Source organism: Neomonachus schauinslandi, chromosome 4, assembly GCF_002201575.2.
Source record: "Neomonachus schauinslandi chromosome 4, ASM220157v2, whole genome shotgun sequence".
Classification (NCBI taxonomy): Eukaryota; Metazoa; Chordata; class Mammalia; order Carnivora; family Phocidae; genus Neomonachus; species Neomonachus schauinslandi.
In genome coordinates, this window is record NC_058406.1 from 152,935,867 (window position 1) to 152,948,549 (window position 12,683).

The window sequence follows — 12,683 nt, forward strand, 5'->3', positions numbered from 1 at the left end:
TCTCTTCCTTATGATTTTCTTAATAACATTTTCTTTTCTCTAGCTTACTTTATTGTAAAAATACAGTATATAATACATATAAAATACAAAATATGTGTTAATTGACTGTTTATGGTATTGGTAAGGCTTCTAGTCAATGGTAGGGTATGAGTAGTAAAGTTTCGGGGAGTCAAAAGTTATATGTGGATTTTTGACTGCATGGGAGGTTGGCACCCCTAACCCCCATGTTGTTCAAGGGTCAACTGCACTTGGGCACCACTAATTTAAGGATTCCTTTCTTAAAATAAAATGACTCTTGTTATTTGCATAAGACAGCATATTTGCCTAAAAGAAAATCATTCTTTAGGTCAGTTCTTACCATTCTCATTTTTTTCTGAATTAGAAGACAGCCTTTGGCCCGCCAAGAATAGTGCTGGGCATACTGATCTGGAATGCTTGACACTGATAAGAACAGATTGCTCACAAATTAGGCTGGCAGTTCACCAGCTAAAGAATGCCCCTTCTAAGGTTTAACTCAGGTATAAAATCTAACAGCTCCCAGTTGTTTGCTTGTCTCTTTTGTTTTCGTGTTTGTTTGTTTGTTTTTAAAGATAATTCTTTAACGACCATGAGGAAGAAACTTTGGCTGTTGATATGCATAGGATCCCTAAAAGGGGACTATAAGTTCCATGATGGTAGGGACCTTGCTTGTCTTGTTCCCCATAGCATCCCTGGTGTCTAGTGTAAAGCCTGGCACACAGTAGGTATGCAAAACTTGTTGAATGTATGAAAGACTGAATGTTTGAATAAAAGCTCGAGCAAACAAAAATCAGAAGTTCATAAAGTAAGCTGAGCTTTTTATGTTGGTGGCACATATGACTCAAGGACTGAGTGGGGGAGGGGCCCCAAACGCTCCCTGTAATAATGCGGAGGGAGTAGCTAGTTAATAAATGCTCACCTCCTGTGGCACCTGATGCCTGGGAAGGTAGAGTATGGGATAACTTTTGTGGGATGCTATTTTTTATCTCCAAGGATGTTGTAAATATGGTCATCACAAAATTGGTTGTGGTTTTAGTTGTATGAATCACATGAAAGGCTGTGGGAATCAGCTGAGCAGATAGCCGAAGAATGTAACACTTTTCAACATTTGCCTCTAATGGATAGGGTTTAAATTCATAAAAGTAAAAAAAAAAAAATCTAGAATCATCCTTTAAAGGATTCATCCTTGCGTAACAGCAATATGCAGACTTTGGTTTTCCTGCTGTCATTGGGACAGAATTCAGAAAATATGAATAATCCTTACATTAGGACAAGCAGCAGCTGAATATCGTTCAGATTAGAGATTTCTTTCCTGCAAATCAAATATAGAACTTTAATGTTAGCTGAGTATCCTATGTTTTACATTAGTGTAAACTAAATTTTAAAGAGATGCTGTGTCTCTAATTAAAGGCATTTATAGAAATATGTCCCAAAAAACTAAGGTTCACTGCAGGGATAAAAAGAACAGACTGTCTATAGTTTGGAGAACATGGCTCCAGTGAATTTAAATATTTATCATATAATTTTTATATCAAAGTCTTAATGAGCACTAACTTTTATGGCATCACTTCTGGAGACAATAAAAAAATACTGTATTTTGGAATGCTATTTCTAGTTGGATTTCCATCATGGGGAACCATTTCAATGACAGTTGATTTCATGAAGAGTAATGGCACATTCCTTTCTGAACTTAAAATTTCAAACACCTGCCATCAAAGAGGCAAACAGTACAGCTGGGAGTCAGAGATTTTAGACATTTTCCAAGGTTCTTTATCAAGTTGCCTCAGAGACTCAAAGTCCCCAAAGCAGGTGTTCTTTTCTTGTCCAATGAATAAAAAATGTTTGAGAAAAATCCTCTTTCATAATTCCCCAAGAACTCATGAAGGAAAATTGCTAAGCTTCCATTTCAAATGTTAGGGATTTGGATTGAGTTTAGACAACAGCTTGTACAAAATGTCACAGCTCCAATTCTCTTACGCTGAGATGGGGGATGCTGATGTAATAGATAGGGCAGCTTTGGACAATCTAAAGGCAGGGCTGGAAAGGTAATGATATATGATGTCAGCCAACCAACTGCAAAGCTACCTAGTAGGTTGGAGAAGAACATTAGGCAATATCTTCTGCAAATTCAAAGTTGACATGAGAACGAGACAATTGCTTAGACAGTCATGCTAAACAATATCAATACCGCCCTGTATTGTTCTTAAATACCCAGCAAGTCAAATAGAATTCTGAGTTCAAATTACTTGGGAAGTGTCTCCATTCCCCATTTCATTTTGAATGTGGTGCATCCTGGGGACCTGTGGTAGATAAACTAACAGGCTCTATCCTGGGTAAGGAAGTAACATTACAACTTATAGATTCACACAAGTATGTGCTTTACATTACACTGGAAAGTTACATAAGTTCTCCAATGAACTCACATAACATCCTGCATTCTTCATCTGAGTTCTACTGGTTTATTTTCTCTGAGTGGATAAAGGCCGTTTGGTAACTAGCTTTAGTCTGACTCCTGTGGTCCATGGTTTGACCTTGCATAACTTGCGTTAACACTATGAGTCCTTCCTCTTCACTCTTATCTAATGAGGTAAGAGTTTCCCGGTCCATGCAACATAAGCATGCTTATGGATTTCAAGGAGGAAAATGAACGAAATAGTTATAGTTTGGTTGCTGTCTGGATATACCGTTCCTTTTCACACCGAAATTCAAGAATACTGTGACATTCACACATTCAGAGAATAAAATCAGATGTGGAATTGGATGTGGAAATGGTGGTGTGTGCTTTGTCCAGTGCAGTTCTACGAAATTTTGGCATCACTAGCTTATATATCATTTAATTCAGGGGTGGATAGAATTCAAGGGGATCCAGGAACTTGGATGGGAAAAATATATATGAGACTTTTAGTTTCGCCAGTCTCAACCTGAAATTTAGTATTTCTTTTAATTAAAATGTAGGCTGCAAACCACAGTACCTGTGATTTTGTCACCGAGAGAAATCACGGATATTCTCACATCACATTATAGTCAGTATAGATATTCCGAAATACTTTTTACACTCATCACTATTTCATATGGTAGTTATACCTGCTGCTAGCTTGTATTATTTAAGAATAAATTAATAACAAAACACATATCACAATTTTTTAAAAATCTGGTTAATGTATTTCAACAAAAGTGGTTCCCTTTGTAATCTTGCATACTTTAACTTATGCATTTAAAAGCATCATTCTGAGACGTCTATAGGCTTTACCAGGTTGCCAAAGAAGCCCATGACACCAAAAAGGTTAAAAATCCCGAAACTATACACAAAGCAACAATCAGGTCAGTGCAAATCATTTCTTGCTGCTATCTTTGAAGCTGAAACAAACTTGACCTTGAAATCAGCACAGTCTCACTGCTGTAAGTAGATGACTGTGATGAGAGTCATTTTCTTTTTATTTTGCCACAAGAAAAAAACCTGTAGATTCTAAAGCATCTCGGAGATCATAACATAGGTTGCTCTCTTCTAGTGATAAACTTTATCATTGACATTTTGTTGTTCTCTTGTATTTCACATTGCTGAAATCCAGTATATTTTATAAGGGCATTGAATAGAATCATTTTATAACTTTAATTTAAAACATCATAGAGGGAGATATATAGAAAATCTTTGCTATATCTTTGCTATCTAAGCTCTAATGATAATTACTTATTTTTCGTAAAAGAAACAAACATCAAAGTACTCCATCAAAGATAGAGCTTTTAAATGACATGCTACCAGTCCTATCCATGCTCATTTGAAATATTGCAAATCAATTAGCATATTTCTAGGGGTGTTAAGAATGTGGCCTCTGAGTTACTATAATTATGAGATAAATTAAATGATGAGATGATGCCTCAGTAAGTGTGCCTTGATAGTAAGCACATTAGACTTTTTGGAAAATCCTCCATGGGGTCTCTGGCCAAAAACAGACTTACCAAATGCCAGTCAGTTCAATGAATATTCAGTCACTGAAAGCGATTGAAAAACTATTGATGCACCCACACTTATTCACTTATCACTGAAGCTAAATACTGTTCAAAATTCTCATCTTTAAGAGGAAAAATAAATGCAATCAGAATTCTAAAACTAATAAGGAACATAAAAAATAACAATATATTGCATTACATTGAGATATAATTCACATATCACAAAATGTATATTCATATACACAGTTAAACCATTATTTCCTATCCATCAAAATAGTAAGTATATTACATGTGCTGCTCTAATATTTGCCCATTTTTCCTGTTGAATTTGTAAGATTGAGAAACCTGGTTATAAATGCCAGCTTTGATTAACTTAAATGCCAGAGGTTTTCTTTGAATTATAAGCTACAAAACCATCCAATCTATCCAATGATAGAAAATCCAAAATTACTAAACTCGGCAAGAAAATGAACTACAACAGTGCAAATAAAACAGTTTGCCTTGTATACAGCTATAGGAGTAAGGAGATAAAAGGTCTTATTAATCACTGTTATCAAATTATTCATTCAAGATCTGGAGTTAATTTTAGTGACTATTCATATCTGTATTTGAATTAAAGTAACATCTACCAATGATAATCTAGCTTTAGGGCTATTGTTTCCTTCTGTGGGCAATATTTCAGTTCTTAAATATAAGAACAGCTTGCATGACTCCTTAGTGAAGACTATCCAATGCCATTCTCTTCACAGCTGAATTTTCAGAGGAAGATCCTGAAAATGTGCACTTTGCTCTAACAACCAAAAAGCAACTGCATGCACACACACGTAAGAGGTTCCACCCCAACTTCCTTGGCATAGTCCAGATTATTTTTCTCTAAACAGGAAGCTGTTGACAGTTTCCCTGGTATTTTCGGAATACCCTATTTACAAGAAAAAAAAACACCAACTTTTGTTTCAAAGTATAATGTTCTTTCCCGCTGTGCCTATTGTTGCTAATTATGCATGCTGCAAACAAGATAGAAACCAAATCTCAAACTATTCTAGGCTGACTCAGAATGGGTAACAATTGTAAAAAACAAAACAAAACAAAACAAAACAGTAACATTTTGCAAGACTATGCTGGAGTCTTTAAACCCAAAACAATGCTGAAGGGAGAATTCCTGGAATTCAGCGGGGAATATTTGGCTCAAGCTGCAAAATCCGTATCTCTGAATAATGTCATGTTAGCAAGTGTTGAGCAAGAAAGGCGATTATATTTTAACTTACTTCAGAGAACATTAATCCAAATCTAACCGAATTCCAGAGACTCCGCACAAAATTAGCAACTAGAAGCTGCTTCACATTTTTTCCCCTGGTACAACAATCATTGCTCATGACGATAAACTTGGAGGAGGTAAAAGAGAGGGGAAAACGGCAGTAATGTATCAAACATCTAACTATTGTGTATAAAGCAGGCTAATTACCTCACACCGGAGAAGTGCAAGATTTAACAGCCCATGCTCTGCGGCCCCGGGGAGGCAGGGGTGCGGTGGTAGGAGCGGCGGCAGGAACAGAGCAAGCAGCAGCAGGAGTGGCCAGCATCCACCAGATTCTCTCAGGCCTCTGACTGTGTGGACTCAGCCACAGACTCTGCCTCCAGCTGACGTCAAAGTCCCTGTCACATGGCCAGATGAAAGCCAAGAGAGCATTGGTTGTCGTAGCAACCACAGAACAGCTCTGAAATTATTTCAATAGGTCATCTGTCACTGTAGGGTGTGTGTGTGTGTGTGTACACACACGCACCCCACAATCATCACGGACAGCTCCCCGACAACCTCAACCTCTGAAGTTGTGACTCAAGCATTGCCTACAACTGTCCTCTTTAAGACTTTGGTGTCTGTTCTTTACAGTTCCTTGCAGGAAAATGCATGCTACTCTGAAGTTGCCACTGGTCTCGTTATCACCAGCATGAAGCATGTGTCTCTCTCTCTGGAACAGAAGGAAAGAAACTGAAAAATTCTGGGGGTAGTTTTCTGAGCTAATTAAAGCTATTTGTAAGCAAATGGATCAAAACAGAAACTCGGGGAGTTGGAAGAAAAGATATCTTAAAAACCCCGTAAGAATCCACATCCACCCGTAAGAATACATCTGAGACCGTGCAAGTGATGGAAAGAAATCCAAGAAACACGGGGGTAGTGGCCCAGAGTTGGATGAGAGGATCTAACGACCCTGACACCGAGTAGGCTGGGGGGAAAGGGCTGATGAATTCCGGAGTCCTGCACTGTAAAATGTCTATGCGGGGATGACGACCAAAGTAGCAAAACTGCACCACTTTAAAACGACCTCGTGAGTACCTTTAGAACGCGTTGAGAGCCTCGTGTTGAGGTCACCATGCAGGTGCCAAATCTTCTCCTCCTAAATGCTCTCATCCACAGCCCTTTGGGGCTCAGCACGGAGTAAATGGGTGAATGCCCCACAAACGCAGAGTGCAGTGAGAGCCTAGAGCAGCCGAATAAAGGCACGGTCCTGCACGTTTTCTAACTTCAGCTTCATTTTCTTTAGGACCATCCCCGCTTATTTCTAACTCAGCACACGTGCTTATTTCCCAGTTCATCCTCCCTCTCAATTAACAGGAAGCCAATTAAACAGAATGAAATGAATGCCACAGGAAGGTATTCTGGAAAATACACGCAGAAAATGTATACTCATTCAAAGGGCAAAAGGGCTAAAAGGCAGGGGGAAAAAGAGATTGCTCTCAGAACCCGAAGGACCTTTCCATGCTAGTGTGATCAAGATTTCTATTCTGGCTCTTAAAAAAAAAAAAAAAAAAAAAAGAGTTGCTCCGGATGCTACAAAATATAAATGGAAGCTGAACCACCTGAGCAGATTACATCTGTGCCACTTGAAAAGAATGAAATTTCTTCATTGTCAGAAATTGCTTCTTGTTGAACAGTAAGACCAATGTCCAAAATGTGGCTATAAAATCCTCCTATTCCAGCTTCCTCTTCTTTCACTTCTGTCCCAACCCCAACTGGGAGAAAAGATAGATTTGTATTTCAACGGTTATTGTCCTGATGCTATTAGTTGCAGCAGTGCAAAAGTAAAAGCAAGCTGCCATGCTGCAATGATTCAGAGACAGGACAGGTGGGAATTTACCTGTCGACACAAGAACAAGTGTCTCATGGAACCCAGTGTCCATATAAATGGGTCGGGAGGTCTCCCCCGGGGCAGATTTCCGCAACAGCCACAATTCACCATTTTGCAATTTGTTCCAGTTACAGTTCTAGGTCTCTGTTCAGAAATGCACATCGTAGTACTGAGTGGAATGGGAAGAGAGGAGAGAAGGCATGTCTTTCCAGACTTCCAGGGCCCCACATCCTGTGAGCTGCCTGCTTTAGCGTCTCTCCGACTCCAGATCCTTGGCTGCCTGACCAACTCTTCCTCTTTCTGCAGCTCCAGCATCTGAGGAAAGCTGCAGTACCAAGCTCTGCCAATAGGTGATGTCCTGTGAAACAAGAAGTTCTCAGTTCTGAAAATGCCTAAAATCCAGGGCTTTCATTTGAAATTTAGTTTGAAATTTAGCAAAAACTAACACCTTTTCATTTTGAATTTTCGATAATTTTTTTTTACTTTTTTTTCTGGATTTTTAAAAAATTTTTTTATTATGTTAATCATTTTTAGGTACACTTTACTATATATTGACTTGGGCTAAAACTCATTGTAAGTTAAAATAATCAGTGGACTGACCTTCCAAATGGAAAGTGGATGCGTGTAAATCCTCCTTTCTGTAGCATGCTTCCAACCTGTTATCACTCATTTTCCCTTTGCAAACTACCTAGGATTAGAGATTCTTCTTACAGCTAAAGAAGCTACCGGTCACCGGTCACCTACAGGGTTGAAATTTCAATGATGATCTCTTTGGAGCCGAGGTTTCTACCAATTTGGTTAATTAATCCAAATGTAGTTGAATATATCATAGGAAATACAGAAGAGGGTTTCTCTAATCACAGCCCACTACGTTGAGGGAATATGTGTCATTTTATTTTTTAAATGACAACTTTTTTTTTTAGGTGAAAATGATTCACTGAATTTAAAAATACCCATTCAAAAATAGTCCTGCACCATAGTTTTCACTTGCTGTATGAATGTCAAGGCTACCTATTATTAGTTTGACCACTTTGCCGGAAATAACTGATAAATACCAAATAAGGAGTCTATTCAAGTTTACACACCTGAATTAACAGGTGGTATGGGCCATAAGTAGACAACTACAATCAGCCTTTTATTTGATGTTTCTAGGTAAAAAGATTCCTGTCTCCCCATCTTAACATTAGTAGGAAGGCCATGGACTTATTTTTTGGAGACATTGGGTTCAAATCTCATCTGGGCAAGTTACTTCTGTCCTCTGATCCTCAGTGCCTACATCCTAAGGTTGTTGTGAAGATTATAAAGTTAATGTATTCTAAAATTCTGACTCCCAGCCATAGGGTAGATGGCTTAATGTGTATGTCATTTCTGGTTTATCTGGCTGACTCTGATAAGTCTACAAAGACTTTCAGGCAGAGGAGAGACTCTTACTCATTTCTACAATTCTATGGTTAGCACAGGGTCCAAGACATAATGAGTGCTCAATAAATGCTGAGTGTCTCAACTATTGGGATATCACTGCTGAGCAATAGAAAGAAATGGTTCCTTTTTCTTCCCACTAACAGAGAAGAGAGAGACTCCCCTCAACCCACAAAAAAGGCAAAGGAAGAAAAAAAGAAAAATAAAACTGTGGAGCTATCATAAATTTTTCTAGGAATGAAAAGGTTCCAATAAATTTACCAAGTAAATCAAACTTATCTCTACTGAATCATGACTACTTTTTATGAGTGTACATAAGTTATATGCTGATGTATTTTATAGCTATTACTGTTAATGTTGGATAATCTTTTTTAGTAACTGACATTAATTGAGCACTTAATACATGTGAAGCATTGTTCTAAGTGCTGCAAAAATATTAATTCATTCATTATAATAACCCTATGAGGCAGGTACTACTCTTTTCCACATCTCACAGCTGATGAACCTTAAGCAGAGAGATGTCAAGTATCTTGCCTACCTAGTACATGGCAGAGCCAGGATCTACACCCGGGAAGCCTGGCTTCATAAATTCTGGGAAATAATTTACATTTGATGTATTTTTAGAAAGAATGGAATTATTTCTTATGTTTATTTTATACCTAAGGATTGTTTTTATTTTCAATTTCTTATGAGGGAGAGAAGCCCAACTTTTCTACACCTGGGAACTCTAATGATCTCAATCTAGCTTTGGCCTAATGAGTAATATTGCAAAAAATCTAATCAGGAAGGTTTGAAATCAAGGAAAATGGGCAAAGTGCAATAGTGAAAATACCCTGAATAAAACTGTGCCCAAATTATTATAGTCTTCACTGAAGCAACTATTTGGATTGAACTGGCTTGGGTAACTTCTGTTGCCCACTATGATGGAGTTTCATGTGTTCAAACCAATACTTTCACTGAGATAACAATAAGAGCTGAGTTAAAAAAAAAAAAAAAGTGGTTGGAAGACATCAAAGAGCAGCAAAGGCAGAAAAATCTTTAAGTTCCAAGATCTCAGATAAAAGGAAAATCTATTGATATAAGCCCAACATTCTCCACATTATCTGCTGCTTTTCTCCTCAAATTATTTGATAATTCTTAAGTGGTGTGGGGCTTCTGGCATTCTCAGAGACTAAAGAGACAAAAATTGGGAGTACAAATATTTAAAAGCACCCAGGACTTTGGGGATTGAAATCCTGATTTAAAAAAAGGGGGGGGGGTAGTATCATAGAGAAGTGATACTAACTTTCTGAACTGTTTTCCTGTTGAAGTATTTGCCAATTCCTAACTGATGTTAGGCAAAAGAACAAGAAGTAAAGCATAAAACTGCAGCAAAGAGCATAAAAACATAAAGGGAGCAGTCTTGTAGTCCTAGGGAGACAAAAATTAGAATTCAAGATTCTCCAAGGAGTTGGAGCTTGTAAACACCCTAAGTTTTCAGGTCTCCTAACTAAAGACTATGCCATAGAAGTAATGGAAAACAGGAAAAAGATGCACCCTCACAAACACCAGTACCCATCCTAGAATTTTTACAATGCCTAGTTGGATCAAGGTAATTTGTACCTATTCTATCTTCTAGAGAAAAATTGACCCTCTCTAAAGAAAGATGACATCATATAGAACCTCTACCATTTTTCATACACCACTTCCAATTCAATCCAAAATCATTAATCATGCCAAGAGATAAGTCTAACTGACCAAATTCCAAGAGCAAAAATAGACAGTAGAGAGAGATCCATAGGTGATTCACCTTTTGTAGTTATCAGACAGGGATTTAAAAATAGCTGTAATATCTAGACTGAAGTATAAGAAGAAAAGAAGATTGGGAAACATAGAAAACAATGTAAGAGACATTTGGGACATGATGAAAAGGCTAACGTGTGTATTTGGGAGAGGAGAGAAAAGGAAAGAGAGGTAGGACAGAAACAATATTTGAAGAGAATTGGCTGAGAAATTTCCAGAATTTACAAAACAACAGATTTAAGAAGCCCTATGTAACCCAAACAGGATAACTACAAAGAAAATCACACAAAAATACATCATGGCCAACCTGCTGAAAGCTAAAAACAAAGACAAAATCTTAAAAGCAGTGAGACCATAAAGTCATAATAACTTTATAGGCAAAACAGAAGACTTTTTAACAGTAAAACTCAACAGTAAGACAAACAATCTAAATTAGAAAATCAGCAAAAGACAGGAAGAGACATTTCCCCGAAGAATATATACAGATGACAAATAAGCACATGAAAAGATTTTCTAACATCATTAACCATTAGGGAAATGCAAGTTAAAAAAAAAAAACCATAATGGGATATCACTACACAACTATCAAAATGACTAAAATAAAAAATAGTGACGATACCGAATGCTGGCAAGGATGCAGAAAAACTGAATCACTCATACATTGCTGGTGGGATTGTAAAATGATACAGCCACTATGGTAAATGGTTTGGCAGTTTTTCAAAAATATTACACATGCAACTACCATATGATTCAGCAGTCGTACTCCTGGTATTTCAGAGAAATTAAGACTTATGTTAACACAAAAGTTTGTAGGGGCGCCTGGGTGGCTCAGATGGTTAAGCGTCTGCCTTCGGCACAGGTCATGATCCCAGCGTCCTGGGATCGAGTCCCGCATCGGGCTCCCTGCTCCTTGGGAGCCTGCTTCTCCCTCTGCCTCTCTCTCTGTCTCTCATGAATAAATAAACAAAATCTTTAAAAAAAAAAAAAGTTTGTACACTAAAGCTTCTAACTTTGTAATGACCGCTAATTGGAAACAATTCAGATGTTTTCTTTTTTCTTTTTAGATTGATTTATTTATTTGAGAGACAGAGAGCGCGTGCATGTGTGCACTCACATGAGTGGGGGGAGAGGCAGAGGAAGAGAGAAATCCTCAAGCAGACTCTGTGCTGACAGCAGAGCCTCATGTAGGGCTGGATCCCAGGACCCTGAGATCATGACCTGAGCCAAAATCAAGAGTTGGCTGCTTAATGGACTGAGCCATCCAGGTGTCCCTAGATGCTTTCAACAGGTGAATGGGTAAACAAATTTTAGTATACCCACACCTTGGGATACTACTCAGTACTAAAATGGAACAAACTACTGATACACACAAAAATCTATGTGAATGTCCAGAGAATTTTCCTGAGTGAAAAAACTAATCTCAAAAGGTCACATACTATATGATCCATTTATATAACATTATTGATATGGCAAAGTTATAGAAATGAAAACCAGATTGGTGGTTTCCAGAGATTAAACTGGCTGTGGGTGGGAGAGAAGTGCTTACGTTGTAAAAATACAACAAGAAGGATCCTTGTGGTGATGAGAACTTCTGTACCTTGACAACTTCTGTATCAATGTCAGTATCCTGGTTGTAATATGGTACTACAGTTTTGCAAAATGTCACCTTTAAGGGAAAGAGGGTAAAATGGGGCGCCTGGGTGGCTCAGTTGGTTAAGCGACTGCCTTCGGCTCAGGTCATGATCCTGGAGTCCCGGGATCGAGTCCCGCATCGGGCTCCCTGCTTGGCAGGGAGTCTGCTTCTCCCTCTGACCCTCCCCCCTCTCATGTGCTCTCTCTCTCTCATTCTCTCTCTCAAATAAATAAATAAAATCTTTAAAAAAAAAAAAGAAAGAGGGTAAAAGATATTTGGATTCTCTCTGTATTAATTCTTTCAATTCCATGTGAACCTACACTTATCATAAAATAAAAGTTTAATTAAATTTTTTTAAATGAAGATAACATGAGATATTTTCAGTCAAAAACTGAGGGAATTTGTTTCAAAAGAATTACACTAAATTTCTGAAGAGTTGTTTAGGGAGAAAAAAGTAATCTCAGATGGAAACACAGAGATACAGAAAGGGCAATTATATAGATAAATCTAAATGAATACTGATCATAAAATGATGTCTCGTGGGGCTTAAAATATGTGTAGATTCAAAATATGGGGCAAAGTTAGCACAAAAGGTAAGAGAGGATGGATAGAATTAAGATGCTCTAAGATTCTTGTATTCTGTAAAAGTACTAATTAATAAGTCTCTAATAAGGTAAGGATGCACAGTGTAATCCTTGTATCCACTAAAAGAATAACAGAAGAATGCATAGCTAATAGGCTAATAGATCAGGAAAATA